The following is a 15446-nucleotide window of genomic DNA, read 5'->3' as shown; positions in this document are numbered from 1 at the left end:
AAAGCCGGGCCGGCGAAGGACCGAAGCGATTGTGTCCTCGGGCGGGATTTCACCTCAGGCGGCGGGAAGGAGGCGGTGGCAATTCTGGCTCATTGTGTCCGCCATTTTGCGGCTTTGGGGCGGCGGGGAGAGGGGGGTGGGTGGCGGCGGCGGTGGCGGACCGCGTGGGATTGTGGGCCACCGGAGGAAATAGAAGCGACGAAAAGGAGCAGCAACGGAGACGCTACCGGTCTGGTGCATGCTGGGATAGGCGAGTGAGGCCCGCGGCCCGCGAGGAGTGTTTTAGCGCGCGCAAGGGTGGGGGGTGTGGGGAGGCTGAAAGCGCGCGCAACCGATTATGGGGTCTAACGACCCACTACTACAGAGGTCTTCAAACTTAGCAACTTTAAGACTTGTGGACTTCAACTCCCAGAATTCTCCAGCCAGCTAGTCTTAAAGTTGCCAAGTTTGGGGACCGCTGCTGCTACTACTGCTACTACTACTAGGCGGGACTATTGTTGTGGTGATTGCCGCCCATCCCCATATAGGGTTGGAAACCTTGTCCCGCTCTTCTCGTTTTGGAGAGATTGAGTCTCTGCAAGGCCTGCTATGCGTTGCCATGTCCCTCAAATTTGGCAATTTTTAAAGATGTTTGGATTTGAAAAACTGGCTGGGTGTTGAAGTCGGCACACCCACCTTCACTCGATGTTGTATCCAACTCATCGTGACCCCATGGACCACAGCATACAAGGCCTCCCTGTCCTCCACTGTCTTCCCAAATTCATGTTTTCAGGGTTCCCAATTTTTCCCCAAATTCAAAGTTTCCCCAAATTCATGTTCGTTGAGTCCGTGACACTGTCTAAGCCAGGGGTGTCCAAACTTGGGAACTTTAAGACTTGTGGACTTCAACTCCCAGAATTCCCCAGCCAGCGGCTGGCTGGGGAATTCTGAGAATTGAAGTCCACAAGTCTTAAAGTTCCCAAGTTTGGACACCCCTGGTCTAAGCCATCTCATCCTCTGCTGTCTTCTCCTTTTGCTTTCAATCTTCCTTAACGTTGGGGTCTTTTTCCAATGAGTTCTCTCTTCTCATCTGATGGCCAAAGTATTTGAGCTACAACTTATGTATTTGTCCTTCCAAAGGACAATTGGTTGGTTTCTTTTAACATTGACTGATTTTGATCTTCTTGAAGTCTAAGCACCACAATTCAAAAGTGTCAGTTCTTTTGGTGCTCAGCTTTCCTTATGGTTCAACTCTCACTACATCTGGGAAAACCATAACTTTGACTCTATGGACATTTATTGGCAAGGTGGTGTGTCTGCTTTTTATTATGCTGTCTAGGTTTGCTATAGCTTTCCTCCCAAGGAGCAAGTGTGCTTTAATTTCATAGCTAGAGGTATCATGGCCGCAGAGATCTTGGAAGCCAAGAAAATAAAATCTGTTACTGTTTCCATTTCTTCCCCTTCTATTTGGCAGGGAGTGATGGGGCTAGATGCCATGATCTTAGTTTTTAAAGGCTGAGTTTCAAGACAACCTTTGCACTCTTTTCTTTTACCCTGATCAAGAAAGTTTGTCAAATTTGATAAACACTAGAGAAGGTATGCCTTTCCAAGCGCTATATGGAGAGAAGATTCCGACTGCTTTTGTACGTTGAACATTGATACTAACCTTATGTGTAGAATTGGGCTGTACACAAAAATCAATTTATCAAATATTTATGACCGCCCATCTCATGGAAAATTGCTCTGGGCAGTATACAGTCCACTAAAATAAATATAAAATAGTTATATAAAACCACTATGTAATTGTTAAAAATATTTAAAACTATAAAAAGCTTTGTATACCATGCAAAAATGTTGCCTTTAAAAAAAATCTTAAATTCCCAATGTTAACACTCTGTTTAGTGAATGGAAGGTCATAAATAGTAAATATTAAACACAGTTAAGCAAAGTCTATGCATACAACAATTTTCTAAGGGTTAAGTACAAGTAGCTCTTACCTCCGGTCCTTGTACTGGCACTAGGCTGCGGCATTCCAGAAACTGGTCTGTGCAAACAAGTAAAACTCCTCCCGAGGGATGCAGGAGTACGCAAAAGTACGTCCCCTAGGTTTGCAGGAAAAAAACCTCTCCACAGAACCAATCCCTGGTGCCCAAAAGGTGGGGGGGGGGGCGCTGATTTAGACTAACCAGTATGGGAATGCCTCAGTTGAGTCTCCTGAAACCCATCGTTCATAGGCAATGAAAATCTTAAGTTATCAAAAGTTCTGTGGTTCTACTTTCTAAACCTCCTTGGATGATCCACAGATTCTAATATTAGAAGAGTAAATATAGCATCTGACTATATTTTGTTTATTTATGAAACATACCCCATAATAGTCAAATGACTCTTTTGCATGCGTCACTTTGAGCTGCCCCCGGAGCTTCGCATAATTCCCAACCTCCGGTCCTTCTGGCGCACCCTAAAAAGTTGGCTTTTCCAGAAAGCTGGCCTGGCCTGAATAAAATAAATTATTAATTTTAATTGTTAATTTTAATTTAATGTCTAAATCTCATTGTAAATGTCTATTGGGTTTTTTGGATATTCTATTTAATCTTTCTTTTAACTTTTGTAATATGTGTTTTTATGTTGTACGCCGCCCTGAGTCCTTTGGGAGAAGGGCGGCATATAATTCCAATAAACCTAAACCTAAACTTTAATGGAATTCCCCATGGTCATTTTTTTCCTAAATTAAAATGCTTCAAATTACATTACCTATCTTCTAAAGGAGAGGCTTGAGATTACTCCTAGTTTTCACAATACTAGGCTATGACTTTCCAGTTCTGAAGTGTACTTTGTAAGAAATAGTAAGAAATTCATTGTTGTGCACTGAGCATTGTGCACAAAAGCATTTTTTTTCACTTGCTGTTGGTAAATTATCTGGTCAGTCCATCTGCTCCGATGTGTCATTTGTCTTCTTTTGGAGGACCTAATTTGTAGTTTGGGACTGTTTTTAGATCTAGTCTCAATCTGGCATGGTTCCATAAATGAATTGTTCTCTTTTCAAGTAATAATATCACAAAATGTTTATCTTCCATTTCCAGGTCCAGTTGCTACAGCTGTCAGAACAGTGGTGCTAGTTTTCATAGTAATTAAACAAATATTGAATTGCTGGAAAGCGGAACATAATTGCAGTAGCCTTTTTTGACTCTGATCCCCTCAACAATGCCATTCAGTGTCCATCTAAGTTTTCTTTTTAGATGTGGCTAATAATGGTAGTCCTTGGCTTAATGATCACAATTGAGCCCCAAAATTCTGTTGCTAAGCAAGACAGTTATTAAGTGACTTTGCCCCATTTTATAACCTTTCTTGTCACAGTTGCTAAGTGAATCACTACAGTTAAGTTAGCAACATGGTCGTAAAGTGAATCTGGCTTTCCCATGGACTTTGCTTTTCAGAAGGTGATCACAAAAGGTGATCACATGACCCTGGGACACTGCAACCATTATAAATATGAATCAGTTGGCAAGCATCCAAATTTTGATCACATACTCATGAAGATGCTGCAACAATCCTAAGTATGAAGAACTGTCATAAGTCACCTGTTTCAGTGCTGTTGTAACTTTGAACGGTCACCAAATGAACAGTTGTTCTACCTGTAATTTGCGATAATTTAACCTTTGTAGATTTCTTTTTTCTTTTTTTTACTATTTGAAAGGCTTCTAAGCTAGAATAAGTCCTAGTGTTGTATTTTCGGCTGGCCCACTGCCTTCCCTTCTTCTTTCCATTGTCTTGCCTTCCTTCATTTATCCACCATAAATCTCCATAATAGGGATGCTGATAATGAAATGTTGGAGTTGAATAATAGGGATTATTCACTTCTCACTACTAGAAGTAGAGGAGACTTGGAAAGACTGGTATATAACAAGGAGGGAGAAAGCAAAAATATTTGGTAACTGATAGCTACACACCTGCACTGTGGCTGAAGCTTTTTCTTTCTTTCTTTCCTCTGTCTTTGTCCAGAAGTGTTTTTTTTTAATGTCCTTATTTGGTGCCTACAGCAGACGACAGCACTTTGTCAGTCTTGCTTGATCTCAGAAAAGAAAATATTTGGCCTGAATTACTACTTAGATGGCAGACCTCCAGAGAATACTAGGGCTGTAGGCTAGTAGACTGAAAAGCAAAAATGAAATCCCAGGCAAGTGACAAATCACTTCTGTATTGCTGCCACAGATTTGTTCATGTAGCCAGCAAGAATCGAGCATGACTTAAATCATTCTTTTTCTAAGGTTTATATGACAATTATATTTTACAAAACAATAGGAAACTGCCATGAGTTTTCAGGGAGTGGGGGGGTCATTTTCGGAAGCAGAGTAATGTTGGCATAAATTTATTTGCTTGTTTAATTTCTATGCTGTCCATCTCTACAAGCTGACTCTAAATTGATAGAAGAGATGTTTAATTTTTTACCCTGCTCCAGTCCGGTTCTTTGTGTTGTTTTTCTCCCTCTAAGATCTTTTCTCTTACCCTGTCTGTATTAAAAGTTCCAAAATAGATGGGAAAATTACTTAAAAATACAATCAAATAAGGTGCAGCTAGGAAAATATTGCCTCTCTTGATTTTAAATGATAGGTTGGAAAGGTTACGGGCAGGTGAACAAACCCCGGGAAAGGTCTCAGTGCTTCCATTTCTGAACTTAAACTCATTTTTCTCTTATGTATAATTTGCAAAATCTCCTTTTTATGTATCTTATTCTGACAGCTGGAACATTGTAAGGATTTTTTTAGTGTAGTGGTGAGTTAACAGAATAACCTGTTCCTGAAGAGAAATTGTGTTTAATATACTGATGTAAACTTCAATGGCTGGTATCAATGAACGTCTGAGCTGAATTGCTGTAGTCCAGATTTCTTTTGTCTGGCCAGCATCTGGTGTTTTCAGCTGGCATCTTCAGAGAGAGTGAGCTGCTTTATGGTGTAGTTTTCAGCAACTCACAAGCAACTGAACTAGGCTGACTGGACTCTTGTGGGTTTTTTTCAACCTGGCAAACTGATCTCTGATTGGTCTGTGTTGCAGGCGTCCAAGAAAATCTGTTCCTAACTGGTATTGCATTTGACTGTTTTTTCATTGAATATTTAATCCAGCCTTTTAAAAATGGGTGCCTTCCAGGGATATTGGAATATACATTCTGTTAGATACTAGCAACTGTCATAATGGTTTCCACCAAGGTCCTCTGTTCCGGCGGGAACAGAGGTTTAATCCCATTGGTCGAAGGGTCTGACAGCTCCCTATAAAAGGGCTACTGTCAGACTGAACCTTCACTGGATTGTACATACTTGTTCTGTTACAATAAAGAGCTGCTGTTGCCTTTAGCCTGAGTGTGCCTTTCCATTACCCGATCTAATACATTTTATGTCGAGATATTACTATTTTGTTCTACTTTATGCATTCCTGTTCATTAATCCAAATATACCTGCATATGCTCTTTTTCTCAGAGAATTACATCACAACATTTAAAAACATGCAGCTACTAAGGAATTCATGTATTGATTCCAAAAGAATGAAACTGATAAATTCTAAAATTGTCTTGATCTTGATCTTAGTTGTAAATACTGGAATAATGCATGGTCACAACTTCCAATAACAAATTAATGAGGTTTCAGTTGTGTTAGGTCGCATGTCTCTATGCATTTGTCCTAAATTATTTCTCGGTGAAGCCAAATTAAGAGTTGAAGTTTAAGCAAGAAATGTAATCAGCAGTCTGCACAATGCATCTCAGTGTTTGCCTTACCTGAGAACAGCTAACTGGAACTACAGTGGTTTTTAGAACTGTATATTATTATTTTGTTAATAAGGAAAAAATCCAACACAATTCAATGCTGTTTAGTGGAAGTGTATTTCTTCAGATTCAGATTATTAATGGACAAATGTCAATGGGAGCTGAGGAATCTGTGTGCTTAATCATGGTTTGCCCCAAAATGGCAGCAGCTGATGTCTGAGTTGATGCAAGGACAACAAGGAATATTTGGGTGCCTTAATTAGCTTGAGGCTCATTTGTTGAAGGCCAACAGAGGATGAGGGGGAGAGTTCCACTGTTGACATGAAGTCTTCTTGCATGGATATTTTATACACCCCTCCTCTATTTGTAAACCCACAGTTTATGCCCATAATTGCACTACCTGTGTCTATACACTTACCCTTCCAAAGCCAGGGTAATCCTTCACATAGGGCAGTGCTTCTCAATTATTTTCTGTCATGCCCCCCCTAGGAAGAAGAAAACATTTCGCGCCCCCCGCGCGACTGTAAATAGTATCATTTGTCTATAAAATTGTTATAAGTACACCTCTGCATAACACTGTATCCGTATTAATGTATAAGAGAATAAAAAAAGAAAGAAATGTGGATCAATTTACAACAAAGAATAGCTTTATTAACTGTAGCAGAAAAGATTTAAAGGAGCACAGGATTTAAAGGAACACAATATTAAAAAAAACTTTAACCTGCAAAACAAAAATATATAAAATAATTTGAGCTGAGCCCCCCTTTACGGAGCCTCGCGCCCCCCCTGGGGGGCCCGCCCCACTATTTGAGAAGCACTGACATAGGGGGAAGTGGTTGCTTCTTCTTCAGGAAGCACCATTTCAAAGTAGTTGCCAAGCTTTCTCCTCTTCCTTTCCTTTTCTCTCTCTCCACTGCCTGATGAGTTGAGTGTCAGGAACTGCCTGTAATGAGCTTATGTGCCAGAAAGTGATGATTTCCAACAGGACAAACTACAAGGGGTCTTGGTTGTTTTATCACAAATGTTTCATTACCCAAACTAGGTAATGAGAAGAGCAAAGAAGAAGTGCAGCTTCAGTGCCTGGATTGAGGGGCATACAAGGCCACAGTGTATGTCGTTGTGAAAAGATATTAGGAAGCAATTGATCAGGCATATGCATAACAATGGGTGCTCTTAGTTTTTTGTTTTCTAATTACAATGTATTATTTATAACAACCAAAAGATCACGCATGACTATCCAAAGGGATGTAAAATGTCTAGAATAGAATAGAATAACAGAGTTGGAAGGTCTTCTAGTCCAACCCCCTGCTTAGGCAGGAAACCCTACACTACTTCAGACAAATGGTTAGCCAACATCTTCTTAAAAACTTCCAGTGTTGGAGCATTCACAATTTCTGGAGGCAAGTTGTTCCACTGACTAATTTTTCTGTCAGGAAATTTCTCCTTAGTTCTAGGTTGCTTCTAAAAATCCATATTTCCTAGGTTGCTAGAGTGTGTTGCTGTTGTTCCCATTGTTGTTTGGTTATGACTCACAACTGCCTGATTTCATATAGTTATTCTCTCTCCTCTCCCCTGCCCCAACTCCCGCCTTAATCGCCTTTCTTTGTAGAGGTTGGTATTAAATGATGTCATTATTCAGTGATTTTGTAGACCACCTTGATTAATTCATTTTTAAAAATTTTATTCTTGTAATGTTATATCTATTTCAAGTATAGTATATGTTATTATTTATTCTCTGATTCAGTTATTTATTTTAGAATGTTTTTGGTATATCACTCTGTGGAATTAATAAGAAATTAAAAGTTACTTCCATTTTTATATAGTGAAACTAAACAAGAAGTCACAAGGAACCATCAGAGGAACATGTTGGGATGATTTATTCAAATTAATATGCAGATTAGGACCAGTTTTCATTAATGACATCTTATGAAGTTTTCATTTAAAAGAGATTAATCTAAGCTCTTCGCAGTCCCAGAGCAATGCTGTCATAGAAGATGCAATTCTCAGCTGATCTGCCAAGATTAATGATGGCTTCTGGATCACTTTCTGAGCAGCTGCTACGATCAAGTGAAAAAAAAAAAAGAACAAGAAAAAGAAATTTCATTTCGATCTAGCTAGCCATAACTCTTGCCTCAAAGTCCCAATTTCAGTGTAGAGAATAAATTATTCCCCTTTTGGTCTGTTCTGTTGTTCAGAAGTGAGAAGGCGGCAGGGAAGCTGTTGTGGCTCTGAGATCTTAGTGCCATCCCTGATACGCTTGTGACCTTGCTTGTCAGTGGGAATGAAAACATCAGGCTCTTGGCCAAAATGCGGCAGATTAAAGTAGACAAAACAACTCAAGAACATAGACAAAACTTTTAAGCGGAGCGGAGGATTTATTTTCTTCAGCTGCATATATAGCTGGATGGCATTTGATTATTGTACTATCGCCAGCCCTTGATCAGTAATAGCAGAAAAGAGTAGAAAAGGAGATTTATTACCCCAGGTTAGCCACATTTATGAGAAGACATTATGTAGAAATTAAATGATTTTAGGATTTTATTTTATTTTTCACTCTTAATACAGATAGTCCTTGACTTACAGCAATTCATTTAGTGACCATTCAAAGTTACAACGGCACTGAAAAACGTGACTTGTGACCATTTATTTATTTATTTGTTGTGTAATGAATTGTACGCCGCCCCGAGTCCCTTGGTGGAGAGGGAGCGGCCTATAAATTGGATTACTACTACTACTACTACTACTACTACTACTACTACTACTACTACTACTAATAATAATAATAATAATAATAATAATAATAATTTTTCACACTTACAACCTTTGTAGCATCCTCATGGTCCTTTGGACAAAATTTAGATGCTTGGCAACTGACTCATACTTATGACCACTGCTATCTCCTAAGGTCATGTGATCACCTTTTGTGACCTTCTGGCAAGCAAGTCAATGGGTAACTCAAATTCACTTAACAACTGGGTTACTAACTTATCAATTGCAGTGATTCACTTAACAACTGTGGCAAAACAGGTCGTAAAACTCACTTAATAAATATCTCATTTACAGTGACGTGCGGTGAGGGTTATGGCTGGGGAGGCTGGTGACGTCATCAGGAAGGCGGGGAATGGGACCACGTGTGCAGACCACGTGGTCTCGTTCTCCGCCTTCCTGAGTGAACATTAAGGGGACCGCGGCGTAGCATTACTTCCTCTACCGGCACCAGTCCCTTTCACCCCGCTCAAGCCTTGCCGCCTGCAGCCACCGCCCGCCCTCACTGCTCCTTTCGTTGCTTGCCCGCCCGCCTCTAAGGCACGCCAAAGCCTCCTTCGTCCCCCCCCAGCGTGCGCCCTTTTTATTTCCCGTGACACCTCCCCCCATTTCGGGAAAGCTTTCCCCATTGCCTGGGGGTTGAGGGGGGCGGCTCCTCTCCCCCCACTCCCTCCGTCCCTGCCTCTCTCCTCAGCCCCAAAGCTCCGTCCGCGCGACTCACTTCCAAGGCGATGGCTGCTCCATCCCGCTCCGGCTCTGGAAGCAACCGAAGATCAGGCTGCGTCGCTCGCTCGCTCGCCGGACTGCTTCGGCGCCATTCTGGCTACCTTCGTCCATCCGCACCCGGGAGATGCGGAAGCAGTCCGGTGGACGAGTGACCGAAGATCTCGCTGCCTCGCTCGCTGCCTCGCTCGCTGCCTCGCTCGCTGCCTCACTTGCTCGCTCGCCGGACTGCTTCGGCGCCATTCTGGCTCCCTTCGTCCATCCGCGCCCGGGAGACGCGGAGGGAGAAATGTTGTCGGCGCCTCCAGATGACGAACCAGTTGCTTGCTTTCGTCATCGGGAGGCCGATAACATTTCTGCCTCCATGTCTCCCGGGCGCGGATGGACGAAGGGAGCCAGAATGGCGCCGAAGCAGTCCGGCGAGCGAGCGAGCGAGGCAGCGAGATCTTCGGTCACTCGTCCACCGGACTGCTTCCGCATCTCCCGGGCGCGGATGGACGAAGGGAGCCAGAATGGCGCCGAAGCAGTCCGGCGAGCGAGCGAGGCAGCGAGATCTTCGGTCACTCGTCCACCGGACTGCTTCCGCATCTCCCGGGCGCGGATGGACGAAGGGAGCCAGAATGGCGCCGAAGCAGTCCGGCGAGCGAGCGAGCGAGGCAGCGAGATCTTCGGTCACTCGTCCACCGGACTGCTTCCGCATCTCCCGGGCGCGGATGGACGAAGGGAGCCAGAATGGCGCCGAAGCAGTCCGGCGAGCGAGCGAGCGAGGCAGCGAGATCTTCGGTCACTCGTCCACCGGACTGCTTCCGCATCTCCCGGGCGCGGATGGACGAAGGGAGCCAGAATGGCGCCGAAGCAGTCCGGCGAGCGAGCGAGCGAGGCAGCGAGATCTTCGGTCACTCGTCCACCGGACTGCTTCCGCATCTCCCGGGCGCGGATGGACGAAGGTAGCCAGAATGGCGCCAAGACAGTCCGGTGGACGAGTGACCGAAGATCTCGCTGCCTCACTCGCCGGACTGCTTCGGCGCCATTCTGGCTCCCTTCGTCCATCCGCGCCCGGGAGATGCGGAAGCAGTCCGGTGGACGAGTGACCGAAGATCTCGCTGCCTCGCTCGCTCGGTCGCCGGACTGCTTCGGCGCCCGGGAGACGTGGAGGCAGAAATGTTGTCGGCCTCCCGATGACGAAAGCAAGCGACTGGTTCGTCATCCGGAGGCGCCGACAACATTGCTCCCTCCGCGTCTCCCGGGCGCGGCCGGACGGATGTATATAATATTATATATAGTATATAATATTATATACTATTATTCCATGAAGAGAGGTGAGGCCCTGCCTCCCCTGCCTCTAGTGACCGCACGTCACTGCTCATTTAACAACAGAAATGTTGGGCTCAATTGTGGTTGTAGGTTGAGGATTATCTGTACTTTGTAAGTCAAGAGACAAGAATGCAAGAAAACTGCACAGAACAATGTATCTCAAAATTTCACCATACTTATACCAATAAATTTAAAAGAAAAATTATTATTGTTAGCATCAGATTTTCCCAGTTCTAATGCAAATGTTATCCCTCTGAGAAGTCACTATTCAAGTTTTATCAGCAGCTTTTTCCCCATAAGAGCAATTTACCATATCTTTGCATATCAATTGTTCAATAATAGGTTATCTAAAAATGTCCACTTTTGAAGCAGAATAATTTTCAGAGAAAGAGAAATACTGTATATCTGCTTCATGAAATTGGTAGATTATCTTTGTTTAAATCCTTGAACATTTGGCAAGGTTCACATGCTCTGCAGACTGGAATGGCTTGCTTCACACAATTTGCTAAATCAAACCAAACAAACTCAAATACAGCTTACCCACAGTGTATACAATCTAGTCCTAAAATGGGATTTCTGATGAGGATTTATGGCAAACTAAACATCCCTAAAGGACCAGGAATAGTGTTAAACAGAGATGTGAATTCTGGCCAGTGAAGTCTCTCTAGAAAAAGGAGAAATCATGAAATTTGTTTACTTGTACTCTGGGTAGCTGCTCGTTGTGAGAAGACTGAGGAATTGAGATTTTGGTTCTCAGTTCATGAGTTGAACGGCTGGGTTTGAGGGATTTCACTCAAGCTCACTGCTGTAATGCGGCCTATATGGACATAAGGTTGCTGAGAGTCATTTCTTAATCACTTTCAGAAATTGCTTCTTAATTACTTTTTAGCTATTACCAACCTTTGCAACAGAATGATATGGAGAAAGATGCTCCACTGGATATACAAATAAACCAGCTGGTGTCTTAATAATTAAAAGGGATATACAAATAACAAATCAAAAGAGTGACCTGTATAACTTTCCTATATTAGTTTTACAAAACAAATTTCTTAAAGTTTGAAAATTTTTGTAAGAAGGGACAATGAGAAATAAGGGAACAAATCAAGTTTTTGCCCAGTATTTGAAGGGATTAAAGATTGTTAAAAGAAAAAGGAAGGAATATAAACTTGGTTTTTTTGGTCAAAGTTAAAATAGATTGTTATCTCTGGTAACTTGCTGACCAGAATTGGATGACAAGGTTTTGTTTATAGATAAGAGATAAGATATGGGAAAGTAGATCATTTGTTATATTTTAAGAGAAGTTATGAAAATTGTTTATACTTGTGGTGAAGGGAGAAGCCACTGCTTTATATATTTCTTCTATTTTCTTTACTATATTGTTATGCTTTTTCTATTGTTTTTCCCCCTGTACTTTGTTTTTTTCTTTTTTCTTTAGTTTAGGTTAGATTTTATCTTTTTAACTATAATTGTTATGCAGGGAATCAGGTGTGGCTTGACACGAACTAAGAAGTAGAATCCAAATTCTCTTTCTGTCACATATTTATTCTGGCCTGGAGGAAGGTGGGTCCCCCCCTAAGACTGAATGAACCTCAAGTGCAAGTTTATATAGATTTCTTAGTTTTATTTGGTTACATAAGCAGGAAACAACTCATAGTAGATAAGACAAGAAATTCACACACATCCTGACGTGCTCATTATCAAGCTCTGTAGTTTCTTTTACAAAGTTTTCATGATGCTTTCACAAGATCTTCATGAGGCTGGAGGCCTGCTGGAGGCCTGCTGAGGCCAGCCTTTTATTTCTGTCATTTCAACATAAGAATCTACATCATCAGACCAATTCTCAAATCAGTTATTAACATTCTGATTAACATTATTTTATTTATTTGATTTGATTTCTAGACTGCCCCCTCTCCCCGAAGGGACATAATGTTTAATAAAATTGTTACATAAAACTAGAAATCTAATCCTAAAATCAGAAGTCTATAAAATTTCAATTGAAGTGTCTCCTTTGACAGTAAAAAAAATAATCCCAGCACATTGCTTGATGTGAGAATATAATAATATAATAACCAATTAATAGAACAACAGAGTTGGAAGGGACCTTGGAGGTCATCTACTCCAACCCCCTGCTCAAACAGGAAAGTCTAAACTGTTTTAGACAAATGGATGTTCAGTTTCTTGAATGCCTCCAGTGATGGGGCATTCACAACTACTGAAGGCAAGTCATTCCACTGGTTCATTGTTCTCACTGTTAGGAAATTTCTCCTTGGTTCTAGCTTGTTTTTCTCCTTGATTAGTTTCCATCCATTGGTTTTTGTCTTGTCTGCTGGTGCTTTGGAAAATAGTTCCCCCCACCCCCATCTTTGTGGCTGCCCCTCGAATACTGGAACACTGTTATCATTTATTTATTCTTCGCACTTCTAGACCGCCCCCTCTCCCAAAAAGGACTCGGGGCGGTGTACAGTCCACACAGCAAATAACAGATAATAAATACAAATATAGATATAAATATAAATATACATATGGAGGAGGTTAAAAATTAAAAGAACTGTACAGAAGAATATGAATATGGCTCTAAAAGCCCTAAAATCAATTAGATTTAAAACAATACCCTTAAAATACCAGTTGAGAATATATTTCCAGGAGGTAACAGTTGTAACAGTTATAATTATGCCAGGCCAGCTAATCGAAACAGGTGAGTCTTCAATTTTTGTCGGAAGGAGCGGAAGTCTGTGGTGGTTCTAATATCGGGGGGGAGGTCATTCCAGAGGGTTGGGCCCATCACAGAGAAGGCCCTATTCCTTGGCGCCGCCCGCTGGCATTGCCTAGTGGACGGCACCTGGAGAAGCCCCTCCCTGTGAGAGCGGATTGGCCGCAGGGATGTATGTGGGAGGATGCGATCCCGCAAGTAACTAGGTCTTATGCCATGGAGCGCTTTAAAGATGGTAATCAGAACCTTGAAACGCACCCGAAAAACCACAGGCAGCCAGTGCAGCTCGCGCAGGAGTGGTGTTACGTGGGAGTATCTGGAACTCCCCATGACAACCCGCGCGGCTGCGTTCTGGACTAGCTGCAGTCTCCGGGCGCGTCCCAAGGGAAGCCCCATGTAGAGAGCGTTACAGTAGTCTAGGCGAGACGTCACCAGCGCATGAGTGACTGTGCGTAGGGCATCCCGGTCCAGTAGGGGGCGCAATTGGCGCACCAGGCGAACCTGGTGGAACGCCCCCCTTGCCACGGCTGCCACATGGTCATCCATTGACAGCCGGGCATCTAGGAGGACGCCCAAATTGCGCGCCCGTTCCACAGGGGGCAATTGCTCCTCCCCTATGGCCAGCGATGGAGTCAGCTGGCTGAACCGAGGTGCCGGTAGCCACAGCCACTCAGTCTTGGAGGGGTTGAGTTTGAGTCTGTTGTCCCCCATCCAGACCCCGACGGCTTCCAAACACCGGGACATCACTTCGACAGCCTCGTATCATATGTCCCCTAGCCCCCCTTTTTTTACTAGACTAGACATACCCAGTTCCTGCAACTGTTCTTCATATGTTTTAGCTTCCGGCCCCCTAATCATCTTAGTTGCTCTTCTCTGCACTTTTCAGAGTCTCAGTGTTCATGCACACACACATATGTGTGGTTGGAAGATCCGTTTTGCAAAGACTCTTGGGAGTCTTATTAGGGCCCCTGGGAAGCCAATGAGATGGTTCCAAATACCACAGAATTCAGGATGTCTTAAACTTGACACTCATTTGAAGGACAGTCTAGAAATTTGGATTCCATATGCTACAAGACTTGAATGCAAAGTAATATCTCCCAATGTTTTGTCTTCTGAGTCAGTGATCAGATAATGAGTCATGAGGCTGAATTTCTTTCTTGATTATTAGGTTGATTCTTAAGAGTTGGAGATTTTTCTTTCATGTTTAATATGTAATGAGAAATTAGTACATTCATTGTTTCATCACCATCAATATCTCTCACTTTTGGGTTAAGACCTTTCTCACTATCTGATGTTCTTATTGACACTATTGCATGACTCCATAGAAAGTCCTTACGGGTGAGGTAATTCACAAATGGAGAGAGAAAAATTCATTCTCTTATTTATTTATATTCCATCTTATATATATATATATATATATATATATATATATATATATATATGTATGTATGTATGTATGTATGTATGTATGTATGTATGTATGTGTATATATATATATATATATATATATATATATATATATATATATATATATATATATATATATATATATATATATATATATATATATATATATATATATATATATATATATATATATATATATATATATATATATATATATATATATATAACTCGCACACAATACACCCCTGCGAGGTGAGTTAGGCTGAGGGAAAGTGACTGCCTAAAGTCACCCAGATGGCTTTCATGTAAAAGACAGGACTAGAACTCTCAGTCTCCTGGTTTTTATCCTCTGTTAAGCAATAGAGCAATCTCTCTCTCTCTCTCTCTCCCTCTCTCCCTCCCTCCCTCCCTTCCCCTTCCTCCCTCCCTTCCTCTCCCTCTCCCTGCCTCTCCTTCCCCCTCTCCCAAGTTAGCAAACTTTTTCGCTGACACTAATTTTGTTACCTTAGCTTCACAAATACCCATGCTTGAAATTTTATTGTTTTATAATCAGTAATTTATTTGTATTGTACGTTTTTGGGGAGGGAGGAAAAGAAAATATGTCGTATATGTTTCTTTTTCAAATTATGTTGCTTAACTCACACAGGGTTTTTTTTCCCCATTCCCTAAATGCCAGATAGATTGTTTTAAAGAAATACTTGCTGGGAAATTATTAACTTTCCCATTTGATCTAACAAATTGGGTGTATAAAAAGGCCTTTGGACCTTCCCAAGAGAACAAAAACACAGGAAAGTG

General features: G+C 42.0%; 1 protein-coding gene across 3 annotated transcripts in view; it reads left to right on the top strand.

The window, feature by feature from the left end:
- Positions 1-138: 138 nt before the first annotated feature.
- GLYCTK (glycerate kinase) overlaps positions 139-15446 on the top strand; it is a 29401-nt gene continuing 14093 nt past the window's right edge. Inside the window, exon 1 of one of the 3 annotated variants that reach the window (XM_081949386.1) lies at positions 139-250. The gene's annotated coding sequence lies outside the window, so the exon portion shown is untranslated. Of the gene's footprint in view, positions 255-15424; positions 15444-15446 lie in introns of those variants that run through there. The other 2 variants (XM_081949387.1, XM_081949388.1) reach the window with 2 other exon arrangements.

Source organism: Natrix helvetica (genome assembly GCF_964273705.1).
Source record: "Natrix helvetica genome assembly, chromosome: 1".
In the NCBI taxonomy this organism is placed as follows: Eukaryota; Metazoa; Chordata; class Lepidosauria; order Squamata; family Natricidae; genus Natrix; species Natrix helvetica.
Note: the sequence above shows the minus strand (reverse complement) of the source record. Positions and strands in the feature narration are given on the sequence as shown.